Consider the following 12,649-nt stretch of genomic DNA (forward strand, 5'->3'; position numbering starts at 1 on the left):
GAAAGTTGATGGGCTGTACATCAGTTTCATTAGGACTGAGGAATTTACTTGATACCTCTGCCAGACAAGCGAAGAAAAACCCATTGTAAAGCTCCAAAGAGCAGTGTTTATAAGTTTTCAAATAGAAGCTGAGAAACACCAATAAAGTTTGGATTCAGCTCAAGTGCATCATCAACCTCACACAGCTTCTTGGTAGCTTTATTTATTTAATTTTTTATGATCCGTTTGTCCAGTCCCACTGGAAGATCTATAGAGAAAATTACTGGGACAGAATGTAGATCCAATTTGCTCATTGTAAATAGGAGCAAATGATTCCTGTTCTCATTATTTGGATCGATAATTTGCTAAACCAGTATTAACAAGAGCAACAACTTTACCAGGTTAAGGGGGTTTTGTACTGAGTAATGACTGCGTGGAGAAGGAAAAAGCAGAGGGAGTAAATCCTTGCAGCGTTTTACTATTGAGGTAACACATGCAAGTGAATCAATACTGGCTGGTAAGGTGGTGCTGTAAAGATGCTTTATTGGTTTGACTAAGTAGGTTGGCAGGGAAGCTGCTGCAAGTATCAGTACAAACAATCAAATCTGGTCCAAACACAGAGCTGAAACCCAAGAGCCTTTACTTTCCTGGAAGCACCAAAAATAGCATTTTGGTCATAAGAGTTTACGTCATCCAACCTGGCCTTGTGTCAAGGCTGTGAACCATCTAGCCAGTTCAAACATTTTCTTTTAGTGACAAAAGATACCTTACTTCAGCTGTTCACAAAGGAGTTTCTCACAGAAGGCTGGTAACTAGCTACATGCACACTCAAATCCGTTGTAAAAGACAAGCATATGATAGCACTGAGCTTAGTTTTAATCTACAGCAGCCGAGATTTCTTCCTACCCATCTCTGCCCACCTACCTGGGGCAGCTAAAAGGAGTCGCAACGCTAAGCTACTTTTGTAGCCAGAGAAACTTGTCCAAGGGGTGCCTCAGTCTTGCTTAGATCTGCCTCGGTCTCTAAAGCATTTACTGCACAGGAAGCCTGTGCAGACCAGGCTCCCAAGTTAAATTCTTCCCTTAAGTACGTAAATATAGAAAGGCTGAATCTAAGCCCACAAGTGCATAGCCAGTGACTTAGTAGTTTTTCAGCAGAGAGGTCATAACTTATCAAAGGATGTTACATTGATTCTTTGGAGGTTTTTTGAACAAACATCGATTACAGTTTCACCCAACAGAAATTTGATGACATATATAAGTTTCAACTTTGTTTTCCATAAATTACAATCTGCTAACGTCCTTTCAGCACCATTAGCTTTTCTTATGTGTAGGGTACAAGAAGTCTTAAAAGTGCTTTAATTAAAAGTATTTTATTAGTAACAGCATTCATAGTAACAAGAATAAATAATAATATTATGCACATATAAGAAAAGTGATAAAGAGACAGTTTTAAATCTGTTTGTGTCCTTGGTATGGACAAAGGTAATGCTGTTTAATACTATTATTATTTAGTAGTAGTAGTATTTGTATTTTTATTTTTATTTGTATTTGTTTTTTTATTTACATTTGTATTTTTGTTTATATTTATATTTGTGTTGTAGTAGTGCTTAAGAAAGAGATGCAGTGACTGATCAGGATTTTGTTCAATTATGTATTGTGCAAACATAGGACTTTCTTCAAATAATTTACAAGCCAAGTATAAAGCAGAGCTAGTGGGTACACACAAATATATACATGCAGGTTTTTTGTTTGTTTGTGTGTGTGGGAGAGAGAGTGTAAATGCATTTTCTATGTGTGAGGCTACAACTGAATGAGGTATGATTGTAGTGCACTAAACACCTAAATAGAATAAACAAGCCCAGATTCTTAGATTTGAGTCTAAAACTTGCAGAAAACAAGGATATTAAGAAAATTCCCTAAAATTCACATGGCTGAACTAAATGAGATTAACATAAGTCTCCTCCAAACTGTATGAGGCTTATTTCTACCCAAAATCAAACCCAGGAAAGATCTGACCTTCTTTAGAGCCAAACATGGGGTGAAATCTCATTGCAAAACCTTTCTCGGGAAAACAGGATCAGAGACTACCCACCAACAACTCTTCTGCTTAGAAACATTGTTGATACTAAGACATATGTTAAATATTTTAGGGATTTCAGTCCTTAGTGTTTCATTTTTCTCTCTTGACAGTCAAATGATCTTCTCTAGTGACAAGATGTTGGCTGATAGCTAGACATGTAACTAACTACAGTTCACTGTTTTGATTGTGTAAAGTTAGAGATCTGGACAGATTGTAAATCAATTACAATTTTGAGAAGCAAAGAATGCCCAAGAATTATTGTAGCTATGTCTGGCTTCTACCAGGATTTCTGAAAGAAAACAGAAAGAGAGGGAAAGTAAAAAGGCTCTGCATTTTCTTCTGACAGTGTCTTGTGACAAACATACATCCCCCAATAAAAAATGGCCATTGTTGAGCCTGGATTGATCGCTGTACATGTGACATGTAAGTTATGAGCATAACTAACCTCGACTTCTTCTAACATCGGGAAGCAAAGACACTTCCAGACACTTCAGGCAGACAGGAGGTATTTTCCTCCTTTTCAGTAGCTACAGCAAGTGTATGGATGCCTATTGCAAAATCCTTTATTACACACCAAAACTAGAAGCCCCTCTGTCTCTGTGATCATTGTACTGGTGCAGTCTACTTGGGTTTGAAGATTATCTAACAACAGAGCCTCAGTTATATACATAAAATATAGCACTGACTATGGATTAGAGAGGGGCTGCCAAGTGCAGCATTCAAACACCTGGAGATATTGATTTTACACTTTTCCTGTGATGCTACATCATGTTCCTTTAGTTTCTGGCAATCTCTATAACTTTTATACTGACATAAATTGTGATTAAAAAGGAATCAAATAATCCCTATTCCCCCTCCAGAAATAGTTAGGAAAGCTCTATAGCACCATTAATATTTTTGTTAATGTAGGTGAACTCAAAGAGGGCAAAAGTACAGGGAAAGTTAAATCTAACCTCCTAGTGTATTGCTATTGTTTCTGTGTTGGCTTTAGACTTGCTCTTTTAGTAACAAACATAAAAATATAAACATTTATCCATCTGGAGAATCCCCTTTTTAAAATTATTTTTATCACTATCTTTTCTTCAAAATACATTCAACAAAAGGTCATCTGAAAATCTCATATAAACCTCTTGGTTCAATTAGAAACTAGAGATACTAAGACCATCCTCAAGAAAGGATGTGGGATATATCCTTTTACTAATGGTGTCCCTGCACTTAATGAACACACAATGCTTTGTCTAGTGAAATAGCAATAAGAAGTGGATGCAGTCCTCTGAAATGCTCAATTTTTTACATTGTGGTAGATGGAAGGACAAGTGCCCTTAAGGACTCCTTTATTTTCAAAATTCTTAAGGTCACAGAGTTGCTTTCATGTTACTTGCAAAATGAGTATGGAGGGTTTGGTTTTAGCATTTAGTTTTGTTTTTTGTTTTTTGTTTTTGTTTTTGTTTTTTTTTTGTTTGTTTGTTTTTGAATCCTTCAAAGGGAAACGTAGCCTTGTAGTTGCCTTGCTGATGAATCGGTGAAACTCTTCTGGTGAAGCTGCTTAGAGTGCTGCCTTAAATTAAAAACTCTAGTATGAAGCCAAAGGTATAGTCGAATATCCAGACTTCTGAAAAAAAATTCTTAGATTCTGAATGTTGCTGCTTGAATAACTAGCTTAGAAAGAACAAAGCCAATATTTTGTCATATGTCTATCATCAATGGAGGATTTTGGAGTATTGCCCACAGGGGAGTTGTGATAATACTGTCACTCATTTTACATGTGTATCTGTGTATTCTCAGTACTATGGTAATGAATGCACTTGCTGTCCACTTTTTCCTTACATTTTATTTTCAACCATACCAGTAAACACTTTGTAAAAGAGCTGTAAAGACCAAAGTCCAGTAACAAAACTGGTATTAAAAAAACTTAGAAGGGAGGAATAATTAAAAAAAAACCAAACACAAAAAAAAGAGACAGGAGTGACAAAGAGAAAGACTTTCATAGGACTGGAACATAGGACATAGTGGTTTGTCCGTCAAAGAAATTGTTTAATTAGAAAATTAACAGTATCACCAAGAAATAGGAGTGTACAGGTAAGCTTTTTAGTAGACTTTCAGTATGTCTACATTGCTTGGATCATAGGGTTCCTCAGGACAAATTAACACTTTTTATTTAAGCAAACCACCTGGCTGTTCCATGGGGACGTCTACTTCTTTGACTTCAGCACCCAAGAATCACACAGATCATCATTTATTACCTCCAGGTGCTGAGAAGAATTTTAATAGCAATGATGGCTTTTTTCAATTCTTGAACATGCACTGACAAGTTTCACAGTTGCAAACCATACGACATGAGAGACAGTAGTGACAGCTTTGAATTTTGAAGGTTTTAAGTTCCCAGGAAGGTGTTTTTTAAGCAACTTTTAATGTGTTGGGTAAAATAGGCTTTCCAGCATAGGCACTCTTGAAATTAATTCTGGAGGTGTTCCAGTGTATAGGTAAAAGAAAAGCCTGCTGTTGTAAAATACTTTCTTAGCATTCTGCTACCACTACTGTAATCAAATCAAAGTAAGAAAAAGTGGGCATTTAGGAAGAGTTATGATATACCTTGTGCTGGTTTCAGCCAGGATAGAGTTAATTTTCTTTCTCATAGCTGGCACAATATTGTGGTTTGGATTTAGTTTGAGAATAACGTTGATAACTCACTGATGGTTTAGTTGTTGCTGAGCAGGGCTTACACCAGTCAAGGACTTTTCAGCTTCCCCTGCTCTGCCAGGGGCACAAGGAGCTGGGAGGGGGCACAGCCAGGACAGCTGACCCCAACTGGCACAAGGGGATATTCCAGACCATATGATGTCATGCTTGATATATAAACTGGGGGGAGTTGGCTGGGGGGCAGCTATTGCTGCTCGGGGACTGGCACTTTATCAGTGGGTGGGTGGTGAATGCTTGCATCACTTACTTTCTCCTGGCTTTTGTTTCTCTCTCTGTCTCTTGTTTTCCTTTTCATTACTATTACTATTACTATTGCTATTGCTATTGCTATTGCTATTGCTATTGCTATTATTATCGCTATCACTATTACTAATACTAATACTATTACCATTACCATTGCCATTGCTATTGCTGTTACTAGCATTACCATTAGCATTACCACTCTTAAATTATTAAACTGTTCTTGTATCAACCCATGAGTTTTCTTACTTTTGCTGTTCTGATTCTCTCCCCCACTCTGCTTCTGAGCAAGTGGCTGTGTGGTGCTTACTTGTTGGCTGTGGTTAAACCAAAACACCTTCTTTCTGTAGAAATTGGTTATGGATGGGATAGATACATAAGCATTAATCATTATCATTACAAAAAGATCTTTTGAGTAAAATACTTTATCTTCTCAAAAATATTTGGGGAGTGAAGACTGAAACATGAATGGGAAAGAAGCCTTGAAGGTCTTTGGACGTGGAAGAAACATGCCATATAAAATCCAACAACTCAATTCAAGTCAAAGAGTTTCACAGTGCTAAGAAGTTTAGAAGCCATATGGGATAGAACAGTTGGTTTTGTCTAAAAAATGCTAGGGAAACATCCAGACAGGAAACATCCTGGAGGCAGTCTTTGCGAAAGACTCTACAAAACTCCCACTGATAGCCGTCTTGTTGGTTTAAGTTTCATAAAGGTCAGTGAATGTGTAAAAAATAAGAGTGTGAGAAGAATCCAAATGTCTTTGAAATCTTCAGAATTTCTGAGAGTATATCTAGCTGGTTAGAGAAAGCGTGATTTTAAACATGGATAAGCATAGATTGGATAAAAATTAGGAGAGAGATATTTATTGATGCTGCTTTGTCTCTGACAGTGCCACAGACATTGCCAGAGAGACTCAAATGATTACCAAGACAGTGGCCACAGTGGAAAAAACGATTTGGCACAGAAAAATCTGAAGTGTTATTCCCAAGATGTAAATAATATATTACTCAGAGGGAATGGCTCCTGGATAGGAGCTATAGGTGCATGCCTGTGGGGATCATGCTTAATCAAAAACAAGTGAGTACAGAACACTGGTGAGAAATGCATGGATTTGCCAAAATTAAGACCTATGCCTATTGCTTGAGTATGAATAAATCTGAGTTTATTTGGTTTCTGGGATTTCCTTGAGTGGAGCATTTCCTTGAAAAGAAAGATAATACAAGCAATGGCAGGAAAGTAATGAGAAATAACAGATTCCAGAAAAGGAATTAAATGGAAGTTGGGATTTCACTGCCATTGGAGAAGACAGGAAATAGCAGAATATTTCAACTAAATTATGCTCTTTTTTATAATAATGTTTGTAGTTTTTAACTGAGCTTTAATTAAACTACTTTGCATTCCTCATAGCTTGTGTTTGCATTCCTGACAGACTTGAAGTAAAGGACATTTTTAATTTTGCAATTGCAGTGCCTGCTTTTCACTCTCAGTTGACCTCGTCATTTGTTAGAAGCCCACATGGCTTTAATAGTTGAAACATGAAGTAATTTTTTCAGAATAGAGGAGTAATTGTGACTGCTATAAGAAAAAATAGTATGAGGGGTTTTTTTTCAGTGGGTGAACAAACACTCAGATTTAGAAGAAAGGAGCTGGTTACTCCTCCAGTATCTGTAAATATTCGGATGGTAGCAGCATGGACAATGACATGGCTTACAGTTTCAAGAGTCCTTCTACCCATATATCCCTCCTCTAAGGTGATATTAACTGTCCTGTTCCAGATGGATGTTCATGTAACATGTTCCTAAAAGCTTTAATTGATAGAGATTCTGCAGCTTTCCTAGGTTATCTTTCCAGTGCAATGAGAAAACTAGATAAAAGCGAAGTGAATGTATTAACTTTCCTTGAGCACACACAGGCTGTTTTTGCTAGCTGGGCTCTTCGTAGTTTAACAAGAAGTTGTGCTGGATGGATTCTAATTAAATCCATAGCCCCCTTGTGGGTTGATTTTGATATCCTGTTACCCAACTTCAGTTTCATGATTAAACTCCAAATAAATAGGTTACCAGAAGTCTGGCAGGTAGGGTGCCAAGCCACCAATGAGACCTTAAGCACTAAGAGTATTGCATTGTGGGAGCTCACAAGTCATGAGAAAAGAGATAATGTGAGATATCTGCAGCAAGGCCATGGCGCCATAATCTCATTTCCAAAAATCACTTTCTCATAGGAATCACCACTGCCAGGTTCTAAGAGTGAAATTGGGTTGAAGAAGTGTTGTGAATTCATGTATGATTGAGTGCAATTGACTTTCTCCTCTTTGGCTTTAATTTTATTTTGTTTTGGTTTATTTTATTTTATTTTTATTTTTCACTGCTGTTTTCAATTTGGAGAACAATTACCTCAGTTTAGCCACAGAATAAGTAGAGATTAAGGGAAGGAAAGTGTTCCTTTCTTCAGCTAATAGCATGAAACAAGGTGTATATCATCTAGATGATTCACATTTGTGAGGTGAAAGTGTTTTCATTCCCTAAGAAAACATTGCTTTTCTTGTTTATGTAATAAGAAAAGTGGGAACACAAGGCAAGCAGAAAACTATTGGCAGGTATGGAATGGCTCATTTTGGGGATCAGGTTGGGTTTTTTTGTTTTGAATTGCATCTATTTCTAATTTGGGGTGATTGATCTTAACTTGTTTTACATAGTTTACTTTGACAAGAAGTTTAATCATTACTATGACTTTGTTTCTAAGTTAACATAGACACTAATTCCATACCCCATACTTGGAAAAAGATCAGACTAACTTTAGGAACTCCCAAAGAGCTGCTCAAGGGTCTCAAAGGAAGCATTTAATTGCAGCCATCTAATTAAACATAAGAGTGTTAGATACACTTTATATGAAGTTTATGTAGCGTCTAGCATGTTGTCCAAACAAGACTTTGGCAATCTAATTAATGGTTTCTCCAAGGTGTAATATCTTTCATTGGTGATGAAAAGATGGTTTTATGTGGTTTTTTTGTTTTTTTTTTTTTTTTTAACCTGGACAACATATTTCTTGAGAAATTTCCAGAATTACTTTCATAATAAAAAATTTGTTGAGAGAAAATCAAATTTTGGACAATTTTAACAGTGGAAATCCTTGAAGTTTACCTGTCATATATTTTAATATTGACACTGGAACAGTTATTACCAGTTAAAAGGGTAAATAAAAAACCTTGTGAGACTTCACTGGAACTCTATCATGAATTATCTCTATATGAAAATTACTTTATCCTACTTTTTCATTATGTTTTTCCTTCTGTTATTTTTGTTAAATTAATTTTTGATTTAATTATTCATATTCATTGCCATACTTGTAAGAAAAGTCAGTAGCACAAAGAAAATCATAAAGCAGAGAACTAGAAAAAAGGAAAAACTCTATTAGCAGGATTTCAAAAGAAATGAAAGTAAATTGCAAATGGAAGTTCAAAATTGGACCAGTGGGAAGACAAAGGGGAAAAGACCTAAACTAGAAGGAAATGGACAAAATACATAGAAACATAATTGTGTATTGCAATGAAAGAGAAAATAAGTAAATCTAGAGTTAAAATCATGTAACTCTTAGCCATGAGGAACCAAAGAAGACCATAGAAGTAGTTACAGATTTTTGTATATGTGTTATATTAATCTATACGTGTATATCTAGTGATTCCCAAGTATGCACTACATCAAGTCAGCTTTCAAATATTTTTTCTACTTGGTCCCACTGACTCCACCTAATTTAAGGATCACTTATGCCTCACAGGCTTTGTGCCCACATGCCCTTCTCCTCCACGGTCTGACTAGCTCTCGATAAACCCTCCCTGTGTTCCTCCTGATTTACTCTAGGAATGAAACCCATCCATAAAAGACTCTCAGTACCTCAGTTGTCTGCTTGACCCAGCATGAACAATTCAAAGACCAACATTTCAAGCAGAAGCTGCTCAATAGTATGGTCATGGCCAGGTACAAAATTATTTGTGCTCACATCATTCTGGAACCACACCTTTGTTAACATCGACTACGATTCCTACTTTATTTCCCATGTACAATTATTTGTACAGAGTTGTGTGTATATAAATACATAAATCAAGATACTTTAGTTATTCACTGCATCTTTGGCTTTGACTACTGTAATTTCACTCAATCAATGATGAATTGAAAGCTGTATGATGTAATTAATGGAAGATAATAGCCTGATCATGAAATATCACAAGACAAGTAAAGCAAACATAATATTTCTGTAGGACACAATGAATTAAAACAGTGACTCATCAACCTGGAATGTTATGCATCTTAGCTGTAACATAAAATACTTTTCTGAGAAATTTATATAAAAAACAGACATGCAAAGAAGCAAACCCACTCCTTTTAAGTGGCAGAATATATAAAATCTGCAGTTCTAAAGTCACATTTCAGTTAGTTGCAATGATCATACAGTAGGTGACTATCTTTAGATGTCTTTCAAGTAGATTATGGCAGAACTACTTTGGCAGAAGATTATGTATCCTCCTGGATCATCTCAAAAACATCCTCAATATTCATGTACCACCTTTCCCAACAAGTGCTTTATTCATGAAGGAAATGACACAAGTAATTTGTGGAAAAGCCTCCATTCTTGTCTTGGGAAAACAATGAAAATAAAATTGATCTGCAACATCCATTTCTCTTGTTGAGAAACTTTGTCGGATTAAGATAACCCTGTTAATTTAAAAGTAGTTTGAAACAGGAGAAAAAGAAGATGTCAGAACTGGTCAAGTAGGGTATGATTAGACCTGAACTGCCTTCTGTATCTTATCATTTTAGAAGTAACAGAATATGAATTTTGTGTCATCTGTATTACCAGAATGAGGAAAAATATTCCCAGGCGCCCTTGTTCTTTGCTTGCAACGTACCAACCATGCATTTGGAACAGATCTGTGTGCTTTATGGTTAAAATGGAGATGTCCTGCCAAAGAAGAGTTTATGTCTGGAGACTGAGAAAAATACCAGATTACATTTCCAACATCTGTAAACCACAGATTTATAGCCAGCAAGGAACTGGCTTGTCATGTTAACTTCCCATTAGCTTTACAGAAAATAATAATTTGCAAAATATGAAAAAAAAAAAGAATTGCAAAGATGAGACAATCACATAACAACAACTTAAAAACTGGCTTCAGAAGGCATATCTTCTGGTAGAACTCTGGCAGACCCAATGTAATGACTTTGCCATGACAAAGAATAGACATTTATCAGCACAGTGTTCGCCCCATCTCCCCCCTGCTGCCTGTTTTCAGTCATACTTTAACAAAAGAGAGAAAAAAAAGCCTCCTGATTGCACATGGTCTCCTTTAACTTATTTCTTTACAAAGGGAACAGTTCAGTGCATTTTTAGGCAAGCCTGTGCCCTGTTAGTCTTTCTAGACCTTTTTTTGCCTTGACTAACATGCCTGTAACCTGTAAAGCCAAATGTTGCGGTTTAGCACCAGCCGGCAACCAAGCACCACAGCTCACCCTCCCCCCCGCGGTGGGATGGGGAGAGAATCAGAAGAGCAAAAGTAAGAAAACTCATGGATTGAGGTAAGAACAGTTTAATATTTGAAATATAATAATAATAACAACAACAAAAACGATAGTTTGAATGACAAGGAAAACAAGAGAGAGAGAAACAAAACCTGGGAAAAAGCAAGTTATGCAACCGTTCACCACCCGCTGGCCGATGCATGATGTTATATGGTCTGGAATAGCCCTTTGGCCAGCTGGGGTCAGCTGTCCTGGCTGTGCCCCCTCCTTGGTTCTTGTGCCCCTGGCAGAGCAGGGGAAGCTGAAAAGTCCTTGACTGGTGTAAGCCCTGCTCAGCAACAACTGAAACATCAGTGAGTTATCAACGTTCTTCTCATCTGAAATCCAAAACACAGCACTGTGCCCACTACTATGAAAAAAAGCAACTGTATCTCAGCCCTAATTAGGACATCAGATGAGACAGAGCATACAAAGAGAGAGACCTGTGCTGGAGCAGTGGCTCCATCAGTCTCCTGTTAGAAATGGGGGGATAGATCCTGTTCTTCACGCTTCTGTAAGAAGAGTAGCTCCAGAGATTTCACTTAAACTGCAGTGGTGTAAATCTGGGTGAGAATTTGTTCCTCCATGACAGCAGCTCTAAACTTAATAGAATTGTGAAGATTGAGGGGTTAAAGTAATGAGTTCCTCAACAGTTCACCTCTTACTGCCAAGTATTCATTAAGCTTGTACTGGACGTCTTAGACAGTCACCTCTAAAGTCTCTGACTTTCTGGTGAGGATACAGTCAATCTTTGCTGTAATGTCCTCAAAACTCATATCTCCGAAATGTGCTTTCATTAGATTGCTCTACAAATCACCCCTTTAAGACCAATTCTAAATATGCTTTCTGAACTGTAGAGTGATTAGTGCTGAATGCAGTACTTTGGGTGAGGTCCTAACGAAATACACTGTATTTCCTTAACAATAATTGAGTTGAAGGCTTTAATATAAGGGGTTTTTTATTATTAAAATAACTCTCATATCTCTCTCCAGGTCAATATGCTGTAGTACCTTCCCATTAAGCAGATATTATGTCCTTTTATTACATTCTCCGAGACTCATTATTCTGCATTTATCTGCATTGAATTTGCTATCTATTAGCTCAAGTACTTAAATGATCTAAATCCTTCCCTACCTGACTGTATTGTTTCTCACGGATGACCTTTCCTCCCAATTTAGTATCATCTGCACACCAGAAATTTTTAGTTTAAATAATATGCTCTGAGTCATTTAAGGTACTGAAAAAGCTGTGGTTCCAACATTTATCCCTGCGGTGCCCCTGACACAAGTAACTTTGCTGCGGCTTAAAAGCATAACTCAAAATGTGCCATCTCACCAGCCATGGTTTAACAACATGGCATTCTCACTTTGAATGAAAGGTAAATACTTGCTTAATATGTACCTGATTTTTATAAAGGGTATTCTGGCTTTCTTGAAAACAGATGGTTAACATCTCTAAAAGGCTTCAGGGCACGTCTACGCTATGGCTGCCAAAAAAATGGTGCTCTCTAGGCACTGAGGGAGAGCTGGGGGTGTGCACCCTGATCCAGGGCAGACAAGCTCCAGCCACTCCATATGCCCTCGTACAACACCATGTTTAAGCCGTACCAAAAACTTCTTTGCAGCATTTCTTGAATGTAGCCATGTTGCTCCTGTAGATGAATTTGTACCCTTGCCCAGCTCACTGCCTCACATGGTCAGTGCTGGCTTGATAGGACTTAAATCTCACTCCTCTGCACAGGGTTGATGTGCTGGGTTAGCTACAGAAGGAATCTAATGCTAGGATGAAAGCTAGGATGCTGACAGTGCAGTCAGTGACCCATACAAACTGCCCATGAGGAAGACTAAGGCTGAGGGCTGCACACTGCTTTGCTTTCAGCACTTGATTGAGATACTTGAAGACAAGCAGCTGTCGCGGATGGAGTGAGAGGGAGGCAAAAATAATGTGGTTTATTGGTGTAAAACAGTGAGTTAACAAAGTTCAGTGGTAACTGCGACAATAGTTTGAGATTCGATGGCAAGGTACACTTTGTTATTTACTGCACAGAGGACAGGGTCAGACAAAACTGTCAGGGAGACCCTCCCGTTGAGTCA

The sequence above is a fragment of the Egretta garzetta genome, unplaced genomic scaffold, assembly GCF_000687185.1.
Source record: "Egretta garzetta isolate BGI_Z169 unplaced genomic scaffold, ASM68718v1 scaffold179, whole genome shotgun sequence".
NCBI classification, from domain to species: Eukaryota; Metazoa; Chordata; class Aves; order Pelecaniformes; family Ardeidae; genus Egretta; species Egretta garzetta.